Genomic DNA, 12,091 nt, shown 5'->3' with positions numbered 1-12,091 from the left:
GTTCGCATTACTGTAAGATTACAAAATGGCAATAACATGGAAAGTTACTTAAAAACAAATATAACGTGGTCACTTTAATACTTTACATAATTTGTATTCAAAAATGTCTGTATTTTAATGTCAATGAGTATTATCTTGAAAATTGTTCATTATGCTATCGTAAATTAACAAAACTAGAAATGGAAATAAAATCTTGTAGCAATACAGAGTTATTGGTATAAGTACAGACTGGATGTTACTGATCATTAATGCAAACTCCCCATTAGAGTAAGAGAAGACACAAAGAGCCTGATTCTGGTTCCAGTTAAATCAGCTGGCCAAGAGTTGAGTACTCTCACTCTTTCATAGGATCATGGAGTGTCTTGAGGTGAAGGGACATTACAGCCCTCCCAGTTCTAACCCCCTGCCATGGGCAGAGCTGCCACTTCCAACCTGCCCTTGAGAACCTCCAGGGATGGGGCATCCACAGCTTCTCTGGGCAGCCTGTGCCAGTGCCTCACCGCCCTCTGAGTAAAGATTTTTTCCTAATGTCTAACCTACATTTCCCCTCTTTTAGTTTAAAGACATTCCCCCTCGTCCTTTCACAATCAGACCATATAAAAAGTTGGTCCCCCTCCTGTTTATATGCTTCCTGCAAGTACTGGAAGGCCACAGTGAGGTCTCCCCAGAACTTTCTTTTCTCCAAGATAAACAAGCCTAACTCCCTCAACCTTTCTTCATAGGAGAGGTACTCCAGCCCTTTGATCATCTCCATGGTTGTCCTCTGGACCTACTCCAACAGCACCACATCTTTCTTGTGCTGCAGGCCCCAGCCCTGGACACAGTACTATTTTTGCTTCAGTTTCCCCACCTGTAGCACTGTAAAAGATCACAGCATTTTCAATCAAAATTTTATGAAGGTTGACTGTGTTGTGAACGAAAATGCAATGGCTCTCAATGATCCATATTTCCACAGAGCATGAGAGACACTAATACAGTAAAAGGAGGCAAAATCCTTCTTTAGAACTCTTTTGAATAGAAGAAAAATTATAGCACCATAGACTGGGTGCCAGGCGCCTAGTCCAGTCTACCTACAAGGGTAACACCATTAGACCAAGCTGAAAGACACTTGCTTACAACAGAGTTTCATAGAATCATTTAATATCCTGAGATGGAAGGGACCCATAAGGATCATCAAGTCCAATACCTGACTCCACAGAGGACCACCCAGTATTCAAACCCTGTGTCTAAGAATTGTTCAAATGCTTCTTGAATTCCAGCACATTTTAAGGCTGTGACCATTGCCTTGGGGAGCCTGTTCCATGCCCACAGCTCTCTGGCAAAGATTCTTTTCCTAACACCTCACTTTGAGTGGGACACAGTATGTACGCGTGTGTTAGCCTTGAAACTTGCTGGATTTGAAGCAACCTCTTCTGCATGTAAAAGCTCTAAAAATCTTTAAAATATCAGAAGAATGGCCTACAAAGCTGCAGATAAGCTGTATGAAACATTTAAGGACTATTTAATATTTTCTACTGATCTAAATCCTTAAATCACCTTAATCTCTTATGCTCATCTAAGAGCTTAAGCTCCATGTACTGCTGTAATCAAACATTAATCTGATCAATATTTATTGAACGTAAATATGTAGATAAAGTATAAACTTCGTATTATTAAAAAGTTGCGAAGTTTAAAACATTTCATGAATAAATGTTTTTTTCAACTGACTTCAACCAGGCAGTCAGATTTACATGAAGTTTCAAACAGAAATAGTCTAATCTCTATATTGTACACAGCTATATTGTGTTTGGGATCTCCTCTTTGTTTTTTATGAAGTTGTGGACCATTACGGAAAAGAATAATGAAATGAGGCCACAGCATTATTTTATGACTAGTTAATACATCTCAAAATATTTGAAAAATCATAAAATCACATAATGGCTTGACTTGGAAGAGACATTAAAGCCCCCCCCAGTCCCACCCTGTGCCGTGGGCAGGGCTACCATCCAGCAGCTCAGCTGCCCAACCTGGCCAGGGATGGGACAGCACAGCTTCTCTCTGTGCAGCCTGTTCAGCACTTCCTTCATGAGTAATTGCACACTGTTATTTTGTTGGCCCTCGGAAGGGTTTTGGTCACACACTGCACAGTGCTCACCAATATTCTGAAATGTGGATTGGCTGGCAGCCATGCTATCTTGTACTTCCTACTACAGCATTTTGTTTTTAGAAAATGATAGTTTGCTTCTTCAGTCTTCTCCTTTCACAAAACCACACGGAGAGAATTTTGCACTCCCTAACACAGAAGTAAGAGATATCTACAGCAGTTAAGGACAAAAGAAGAAAAAGGAAGGTGGTGTTGAAGGACCAGCAGCTTCTGTTATTGGAGCCATTCCAGGCCCCAACAGTGCAGAGGCAATGGAGCAACTTAAGGTCCACCTCATCCGCTCTGAGAAAGGTGATCTCCCTCTCTTTGCTCCCCACTCCAAGCAAACACCACAACTGTACTTGCCCTTCACCAGCGAAGAAATGGATTTTAGTCTGGAAACCTTTTGACACAGTCCTCAGAGCATTCATTTGAGATATTGAAAATGATTATTAAGTTTTGGCTATAAACTGAAGTAGAAATTAAATGAAAAATTTCAAGAAAAAAAAAAAAAAAGAAGAAAAAGAAGTTAATTTTTGTATAGCCTCAAATTTAGTACAAACTCAAAAGAATCAGAGGGCATCACCCAACTTTGAACTCACAGGCCTGAGCAGAATCACTAGTTAGTCAAACCTCAAACCTGCTCTCAGTTCTCATTGTTACACGCAAGGATAATGCCCTTGCAGTCCTGGGACATCGAGGTTCCCAGTAGGCACCCAGCTCTTGAAAGCCACCTCCTGGGCTTAGTGTCACCTTACTGCCTCAGATCTCTGCCCTCCTCTCTCTGAGGCAGGATACAGCTTTCAAATTCACCTCCTGGCTGTGAAGCTGTTTTCTCCTATTAGAAAAGCTAAATTGGATGCTAAGTGCCCTGACTGTCAGCAAAGCACGCTGATGGTAGGAGCCACCAGGGCAGTCTGAAGTGCCGCTCTTCTTTTTGCTGCCTGCTGCCCCACCGCAGGCTCACCAGCAGCCCTTCAGGTGCCTGGGCTGCGGTGGTGGCTTTCCTTTCAATTAATAAATCTAAACCACGAAGAGTCGTGGAGAGGCAAAAATTATTCAGGGCAGTCAAAGGGGACAAGGCAAAGGCTAATGGCCTGAAGCAAGAAAGACAGACAATCTGGGATGAAAAGATCCCAGTAGCAAGGTCAGCCAAAGCACCCACAGGGGTTCTTACACTGGTGGGTTTTGCTTTGGGAGGGTCAGGAGGAATGAAGAAGGGGAGGCTTGTGTGAAGACTTTGTGGCTTCATGTGTGAGAAATAAATAGACTTGGGCCAGGAATACTAATTGCTACAGTCAGGCTTTAAGCTACTCTGCTGTGGATGAGGCAGTCCCCACTCCCTGACATGACCATCAAACTGTTAAATAATTAACACACACATTTCGCTTCAAGTTAGGCAATTTTGAAAAAATTAAACAGTATGTTGGCCAGATTAAGAGTAGCAAAACTCCACTAGAGGTGACCAATGGGGTTGTCTCCACTAAGCAAGTGCAAAATGAACAAAATGCATTATCGCTCCTCAGAAGAATCTCTGATGTTGGTGTCATTCCTTTCCCACTAGCTGGTGCAACTGAAAGCCTAAAGTCCCATTAACAGAAATATCAATAAAACCCCTATAGTTTCAGCCTGAGAGCCCAATCAAATTAGATACAAGTTTTCCCCAGTAAGCCCTGCCCTGCTCAGCAAGAGAGCAGAAGAAATCTTCTTAATTTCACCTGAAAGCTCATTGCTCTCTCCAGATTGGTCATATTTTTATGTAGTGTTTTGGAAAACAGAGCAGCTCCTCCTGCTCATCCTCCCTGCACTGATGTGTCCTCCCAACAGTACCAACCCAGTGGCTGCCCAAGAAACAACCTGCACAGAGGCAGGGCCTGGGCTCTGGATACACTCAGACTGTAGGCCTGGTAAAAAGATCAACAAAGAAGCACTGGCTCAAGCAAAACACAGCAGAGAAAATCTGATACATTAATGAAAAAATTAACAGGTCCATATGATATTATACAAACCACTTACAGAGAGCAGAATAGGAACATTGTTCCTGTCACCAGAAAACCAGGCAATGAGTTGACCTAAAGCAGAACAAGCTGAAAACTGATTGGTCTATACACTCCAGAATCTGTTACTGAAACATAAGACAAATAATGTAAACAGTTAAACTTCAAAGGCCATAGTGGTCACTTAACTACCATGGCATTATTCCAGAAATTAATTTGGCTCACGTACTGTAACACAGGCATTTGCACAGACATATTGTCTTTGTGTATACTTGAGGACTGACTGTATGCACAGTCAGTTGTCAAAAGGAGCAGAATCAGTTAAATGGAAATGCCTCAGCAGGGAACTCCACTAATTTTAACAGATACAGACAGTTTCCCCCAGACAAAGGGCTCGAGCTGGAGCTAATGATGCTAAGATTGTTAGCATGCCAGAAAGTGTGGCAGAACCCCCTGTGGAGGTGCTCCATCCCCAGAAGCCCAGTTGAGCAGATCTCTATGAAGATGTCCACCTGCAGGCTGGGAGAGGTCTATTTTTGGCATAATTTGGCCAAAGTCACTGCAGGTCTGCTAAAACACTAAGCTGAAGATTTGCCCTGTAGAAAATAGTTGAGAAACGTATCCAATTACTCATATGCAAAGCTGCAGCTTCCTTGTTGCTTTAATTTGACCTCAGACCAAACTGCTGACAAAGGTGGAGGCCTTGCTTCTCCTGCTACGCCAGCAGGTAGCACATATGAGTTTGTGTAGTAAGCTGGATAAGATGCTCCTCCTAACCTGTCCTAAACCAACTAACCAAAAAGAGAAATGGCTGCTCCTCACCCAGGTCAGCCTCTAGCCTCATCTCATGGGACTGCATGGCACCTCGGAGGGTGACAGTGGGGCAGTCATGTGTCCAGGAGTAGCTGCAACTGCAGCAGCAGGAAGGATAGCAGAGCTGGACAGCTTTTTTATCAGCAGTTATTCATAGTTAGAACAGCTGAAAGCATTCAAAAGAAAAAGATTTATATCAGAGAGAGGGAATTTTTTTCAGTGAACCAATTCTGATGTCCTGTTCTCAACTTGATATCCTTTTCCACAGGTGATTGAAGGCTCTTGTTTTAAATGTAGAGCACAGGAAAGCAACTTAGGAAGAAGTTCTGCACTGACTGAAGATTATCTGTATGACTAAACTATTCTTTTCTTTGTCAAAGTAATAAGCCCTTCCACTAATCTTCTGCTGCAAAGTAAATATTAGAAGAAATATAACAGATCTGGTGGCATTTTTAGCAGACAGGTGCTGGTGTCATATCACGCAGCACTGTACATACAAATGGCAACCTTCTGAAAAACTGGTGGATTTGCAAGGCTTAACAATATCATGTAGCACTAGTGACATCTGCAGGTACACAGAGGTTGGAACAGTGAGAGGAAAATGCCAATATAAGGCTCTGGTGAGAATCTCTTGTAAGGAAAATCAGCAGATGCATTCACAGTGCCTGCCCTCACAGTCACACCAGGGATGAACGGGCTCTCTGGACTACTGTCACAAGAGGTTAAGTCATTCCACACTCTGGAGGAGATTCTCATTTCATCAGAAATGTAGGTAGTTAGAGAAAGATGACTTTCTATTTTGCAAGACACCCACATAGAAGCATGACTATCGTCTTTAGTGCGAGTGAGAAGTAAAGGAATGATCTTCAGGGAGTGGTTGTGCCACTGCCATAGTCACCTGGGTAGAATCTTTTAAGTTGGAATGGATCATTAAAGGTCATCTAGTCCAACTCCCCTGCAATGAACAGGGACACCTACAGCTACATCAGGCTGCTCAGAGCCACATCCAGCCTGATCTTGAGCGTCTCCAGAAACAGAGCATCCACCACCTCTCTGGGCAGTGCTTTCGTGCGCCTCACCACCCCTATTATAAAAAACTTTATCCTTATATCCAAATTAAATCTCCTCTCTTGCAATTTGAAACCATTTCCCCTTGTCTTATCACAACAGACCCTGTTAAAGAGACTGTTCCCTTCTTTCTTATAGCCTCCCTTTAAATACGGAAAGGCCACTCTCAGGTCCCCCCGGAGTCTTCTCTTCCCCAGGCTGAACAGCCCCAGTTCTCTCAGCCTGCCCTCATAGATGAGGTGTTCCATCCCTTGCATCACTTTTTGGCCCTTCTCTGGACACACTCCAACAGCTCCATGTCTCTCCTGTACTGAGGACTCCATATCTGGACACAGTAATCCAGGTGAGGCCTCACCAGCACAGAGCAGAGAGGCAGGATTACCTCCCTCACCCTGCTGGCCACACTTCTTTTGATGCAGCCCAGCATATGGTTGGCTTTCTTGGCTGTGAGGGCACACTGCTGGCCTACATCTAGCTTGCCATCCACCAGTACCACCATGTCCTTTCCTGCAGGGCTGTGCTCCATCCTTATGTCCCCCAGCTTGTACTGATAGTGGGAGTTGCCATGACCCAAGTGCAAGACCTTGCACTTGGCTTTGTTGAACCTCCTGAATTTCTCCTGAGCCCATTCTCAAGGCTCAACAGGCCTCTCTGGATGGCAGAGTGAGCCAAGAGACAACAGTATGAAGGAGGCAACCATGAACTATCTTAGGGAAGATGGAGAAATGGGGGCAACTAATTTAAAAATTTTCCACAACTCAAGACAGAGCATTACAGTGAAGAGTCACTGTAGTTACATTGAGTTTTGTTGCAACTGATAGGTCTAACAGATGCTCTACTTTAAAGAGAGTGTGATAAGAGAAAATTCCCACCAGAAAAAGAAAAAAGACAAAGAGAAAGCATACTCAAGATAAAACCTCTGGGCAGAGTTGTTTGGCAAGGAGAGCAAGTGAGTGAGAGAGTATGCACGAGTGAAGATCAGAGCACTGTGCAAACATTTACAAGCAAGAAATTTTGGTCCAGCCTGAGGAATAACAGCTAGATCCTAACAAAAATGAGCTGAGGGGGAGAAGTCTTAGGAGGGCAATATCTGGATTTGTTGATGTAAGGAAGGAGACAGTCTGCTTTTTTAATTTCCCCTTTGTTCAAGAAAGCAGTCTCTTAAACACAGTAAAAAATTGAACTTCACCTTCAATTTCTTCATTTTTTGATGCTATTCCAGTTCTGCCACACACAAATCCAACCACGCTACTTTTTAACCATGCTAGGAAAGATATTTCTCACTCATTTCATTAATGCTGCTGTTAAAACACTGTCTGTAAACCAAAGGAACAAAGGTATAAAAACAGAGCAACGAGGAAGTGTTTTTTTCTAGTCTGCATAGATTTGTTGTGGGCTTTTGCTTAAAATTCCTTAATTTCTGGTCCTAAGATTTTTAGTTTTGTTCATTTGTTAGCTTTGTTTTCTTAGCATTTTGTCTTAAACAAACATTATGCAAGAACACAGTTTTACCTAAAAATTACAGCAGCCTAATAGCAGTTAAACAACAGCCACTGAAATACTTACAAGATAAGGGAGGGTATTTATGGTTGTGTTAGACTGCTAACATATTAGCAGCTCAGGGGATATTCAATTTCTGTGTAGATCTCCTAAAGAGAAATATACCTTCACAGTATAGGAAATGAGAAAGAAGATGGTAATGCAAGTGAGAACGGCAATTGGATGAGTCTGTGGTAGTTTTAGTGAAACAGCTGTGCCAATATGCTTGGGGAACAGTTGAACAAGGACACAGACTTGGCAAAACCTATAGTCGGTACAGAAATATGAGTGAATATGAAGTATCTGACGCAAAATGGGAAGCCAAGAATGAGAGTACAAGAAATGTGTTGAGTTTGCAAATTAAAAAAATGGTGTTGAAGGATGTTACTAGAAAGACGCTTCCCTTACTACTGCTAAGGGAAGAGCAATATAACAATAAAGTAATAGGATAGAAGTATGCATCATGCAATGCAAACCTGGTAACATAAATAAAAAGAATTACTGGGCTCTGGAACTGGGGGAGACCATAAAGTAAATGTGAGAAGATGAGCTGGGTCCAAGGTCAATCTCAGAAACCCACCCAAAACCTCAAAAAAATTTGCAAGACAGCTGAGAGCAGCCTACAAGCTCTGTTGTCACTCACACCAGGGCCCCAATTCCAGTCTAATAGTGCTCCAGGATTTCATTAAGATTCGCTCAGCGGGATGTTCCCTCCTGTCACCAGTTCTTTTGGCCAAAGAAGATTTTTATGAAAGATTACACCACTGTTTAGTAATAAAACTTAAAAAGCCACACTTCCAGAATTCAGATAGATTCTCCCTACAAGAAAACATGGCACTGTCTTTTACCCATCTCCAACTTTCGTACTTAGATACACATTTGAGTTTTGTTTATAAAACCCCTTTTTCATATATTTTAATGGAAATTTCCAATAAAATTATGTACTTCAAAGAAGGGCTTTACTCTTGTATTTTGAAATAGCATTTGTTTACTGCGTAAGAAAGAAAGGAAGTGGTTTTGTCCCTCACTTACCAAATAACACTGAGATAGGAAGTTCTATATGGTGCTGTCAATCCAAGGGAGAAGTGAAATTTATGTTAAATGTAATAATCACATTTCTCTCTAACCAGTAGACTTACTGCTACCTTTCATCAGCACATGGCTTGCAGGACCTACACCCTCACTACCACATTTGTCTGGAGGTGTTGGCTGATTGAGCCTGCCCAAACCTTCCTCACACAGGGATTCTGAAATAAGAGTATACAGCGTGCTGCTTGGTTCTTTGTGTTAAAAAATACTTCATAATGACTGAATGGTCTTCAGTGATAAAAAGAGCTTCTTGAGAAAACAAAGATGTCTCTCTTTTTTTAGCTGAGCTCAGCCATGTTTGTTGGCTTTTTTTCTATTACTTGAAAAAAAATCTTCAAACACTATTTTTTTCCAAGGAGAAATTTCAGTTTTGAATTTTTTAAGTTAATTTTCCTCTTCGAAGTTCATTACTGCTTTAGGCTCTTTCTTTGACGAACATAAGCACTTTCACAATCTGCTGTCAACTTTGCCTCTAAGGTCCGCTTCTCCCAACACCTCAAAGCTTCTGACCTCTCCAGTCGTTGCCTCCACGCAGAAATAGAACTGCCATCCTGTTACCCTTTGTTCAGGGAATGTACCAACCAAGCAGTAAAGCTGCACAGGCCACTGGAATATCACCAATGAAACAATAGCTACTGAGGCATATCCATCCTACAGCTTTATTGTTGTTTTGGGGCTCTAACAGATCATCTGGTGTATATGTGTATGAGATAAGCAGTCTTTGAAGCCAATTTGCAATCAGTACCCTGGTAATGCATTTGGTACAGTTTCTTGCAATGATCGGAGTTTGCAAGTAACCTTTCTAGTACCTGCAGATCTCATGTGCCTCCCCTGAAACACTGACGCTTTATTGAACCCTGTCCCCTAAAGCAAAATTTGCGTCAAGAAGCACTGCCTGTATAGAGTAATTGGAGTTGGCTACTCCTAACACGCCAAGCAAGCCCAAATAGAGGCAGAGTTGGGTGCTTTGCCACTTCTCAGAGGAATGAGGCTTGTGCTCAGTACTTTCTATTAACTAAATTTGACTCAGTTCATCAGGATTTAGAAATTTCAAGAAACCTCAGGCTGCATAAAAACAAGTCCTCGCTGATACCAACATTCAGCCCTAGTTCTGGCCTGCGCAACCAACTATGGCAGACCCCCCCAGTACTAGATGCAAGTCAAAGAAAAGAGCAAAAAGGTGGAATGACAGAACAAAATACGACATCTCATAGATATAACAGTGTGTGTCCTTATCTACACATGGCAATGACTTCGTTTTGTAGACATCCTTTTGATAAGCTAACTAGAAATGAGATGTTAAGTCCCTACTACTAACTCTATCAAAAGCATGTCTTATTCAGCATTAAGTAACCGTTCGCACTTAAGACTGACACAAAAGGATTTTCTTGCACATATTCAACATTAATGAATTTGCTAGCTACATTTTAAAAGAATTACAAAAACTTTGTGGGATAAAAAGTTGGTACACTCTGTACTTAAAGAGAAGAGATGGGTGTACTGGGTACTTTTGTGTTCTGATCTACTTGGAATATATTCATTTATAGCAATGTCATGTTATTTTCTGGCATAGAATAAATTTTCTTTCTAGAGGTTCATATGATGCCACATTTTAGATTTTTTATATATAAGGGTGATAACACACCAATGCACTAATTTTTTCAGTGGTAGCACAGCAGTGCTTGTACAGAGCAAAGGAAATTTCAGCTTCTCCCACTGCTCTGCCAGCATGGAGCTGGGGTGGACAGGGAGCTGAGAGGGGACACAGTAAGGACAGCTGACAAAATGGCCAAAGGGATATCCCTGTATCATATAGTATCATACTCAGCAGTAAAATCTGGAGTAAAGAAAGAAGAGGTAGGGGACATTCAAAAGATGGTGCTTGTCTTCCCAAGAAACTATTAGACGTGATGAACCCAACTTTCCTTGGAGTGACTGAACATCTGCCTGCCAGTGGGTAGTAGTAAATGAATCCCATGGTTTGCTTTGCTTGGATATGCCACTTTACCTACTGAATTGTTTCTATTTCAAATCATGAGTTCTTGAACTTTCACCTTAGTAATTCTTCCCCCTATCCCACCTGGGAAAAGTGACCAAGTAGCTGTGTGGTACTGAGTTGCCCACTGGGGTTAAACCACCACACGCAGTAACTATAAGCCTACCTCACTGACCAAGACTTGATAATACCCAGTGCTATCTAGGTACAATATAATAAAAACAAATCTCATAAAAGAACAAATAAGAAGTGTATTCAAACAGTGCTAGAGAAGAAGCAGAAAGTCATAGAATCATAGAATCATAGAACAGCCTGGGTTGAAAAGGGCCAAAATGATCATCTAGTTTCAACCCCCCTGTTATGTGCAGGGTCACCAACCACCAGACCAGGCTGCCCAGAGCCACATCCAGCCTGGCCTCCAGGGATGGGACATCCACAGCCTCCTTGGGCAACCTATTCCAGTGTGTCACCACCCTCTGTGTGAAAAACTTCCTCCTAATATCTAACCTAAACCTCCCCTGTCTTAGCCTAAAACCATTCCCCCTTGTCCTATCACTATCCACTAAGCCAATATTCTTTGTAAATCTCTCAGTTACACTGTAGGCTTCTTAAGTTTGCATTTTAGCCTATGTTAGTCCAAAAAGAAATTCCACAGAAAGAAAGGAAAAAGGGAAAAGAGAAAAAGAAGAAATGACAATAGGTCAAAAACTGTAGGAGCAAAGAACTTTCCCCTTCCCAAGCTGTGTGTGACAGCGGAATAAGAGCAGGCTGTGCTACGTAGCCACCTGGTCTGCCTGGAAACAATGTCAACGTAAGAATGTCTTCTTGCTGTACTTGTAATAAAGTTTTGTATTAACAGTTTGGCAGTGAAATAACAACTTTGTCCCTGGCCATCTTACTCCTGACATTAACCATTCCTCTTTCCACCTGCAGGTGCAAGAATAACCCTCCTTCACCAGAGCCCCACACCTGAGTCCTCGGCAAGACTTTTTCACAAATCTGACTGGACTTCAGTGTTTCTTAGCCTGTAAAAACTTAGAAAATGCAAAAATTGAGACTTCTATATTCCATTTTAGTTGAAAATAAATAAAAGCTGCTATGTATTACTTTCATGCATTCTTTACATTGTTATTTTCTGTTCATATGGTGTATTCAGTAATTAATACCTTCAGCAAAGTTCTTTCCAAAAAAAGAAAACACCTGTCTTTGAAGTAGTTTCTACCAACTCTTTCACTTCCCTGCTCGTGTTTGAAACAACACTTCCTGCATTAGCAATTACATACATATGTAACTTGTGTAAATAGATGAGTTTAGAATATCATAAAGTACAGCACAACATGTAACAGATTAAATGATAGTTCATCTCATGAGGAGAATATTCAGAAGAGGGATAAGTAAAATATAATGATATCCTATAGGAATATGTGCTAAATAAAGCCAGAAGATGAAAGGGACATTCACTGACTC

General features: G+C 41.6%; 1 long non-coding RNA gene across 4 annotated transcripts in view; it reads left to right on the top strand.

Annotated features, from left to right (window-relative positions):
- The window catches only part of LOC104910296 (uncharacterized), a 55,396-nt gene extending 43,660 nt beyond the window's left edge, over positions 1-11,736 (top strand). For all 4 annotated transcript variants that reach the window (XR_014882191.1, XR_014882190.1, XR_014882189.1 and 1 more), the window contains one exon: positions 11,558-11,736. This is a non-coding gene — a long non-coding RNA (uncharacterized LOC104910296). The remainder of the gene's footprint in view (positions 1-11,557) is intronic.
- The last annotated feature ends 355 nt before the right edge of the window (positions 11,737-12,091 follow it).

The sequence above is a fragment of the Meleagris gallopavo genome, chromosome 3 (assembly GCF_905368555.1).
Source record: "Meleagris gallopavo chromosome 3, MGAL_WU_HG_1.1, whole genome shotgun sequence".
In the NCBI taxonomy this organism is placed as follows: domain Eukaryota; kingdom Metazoa; phylum Chordata; class Aves; order Galliformes; family Phasianidae; genus Meleagris; species Meleagris gallopavo.
This window is presented reverse-complemented; position numbering and strand designations above follow the sequence as displayed.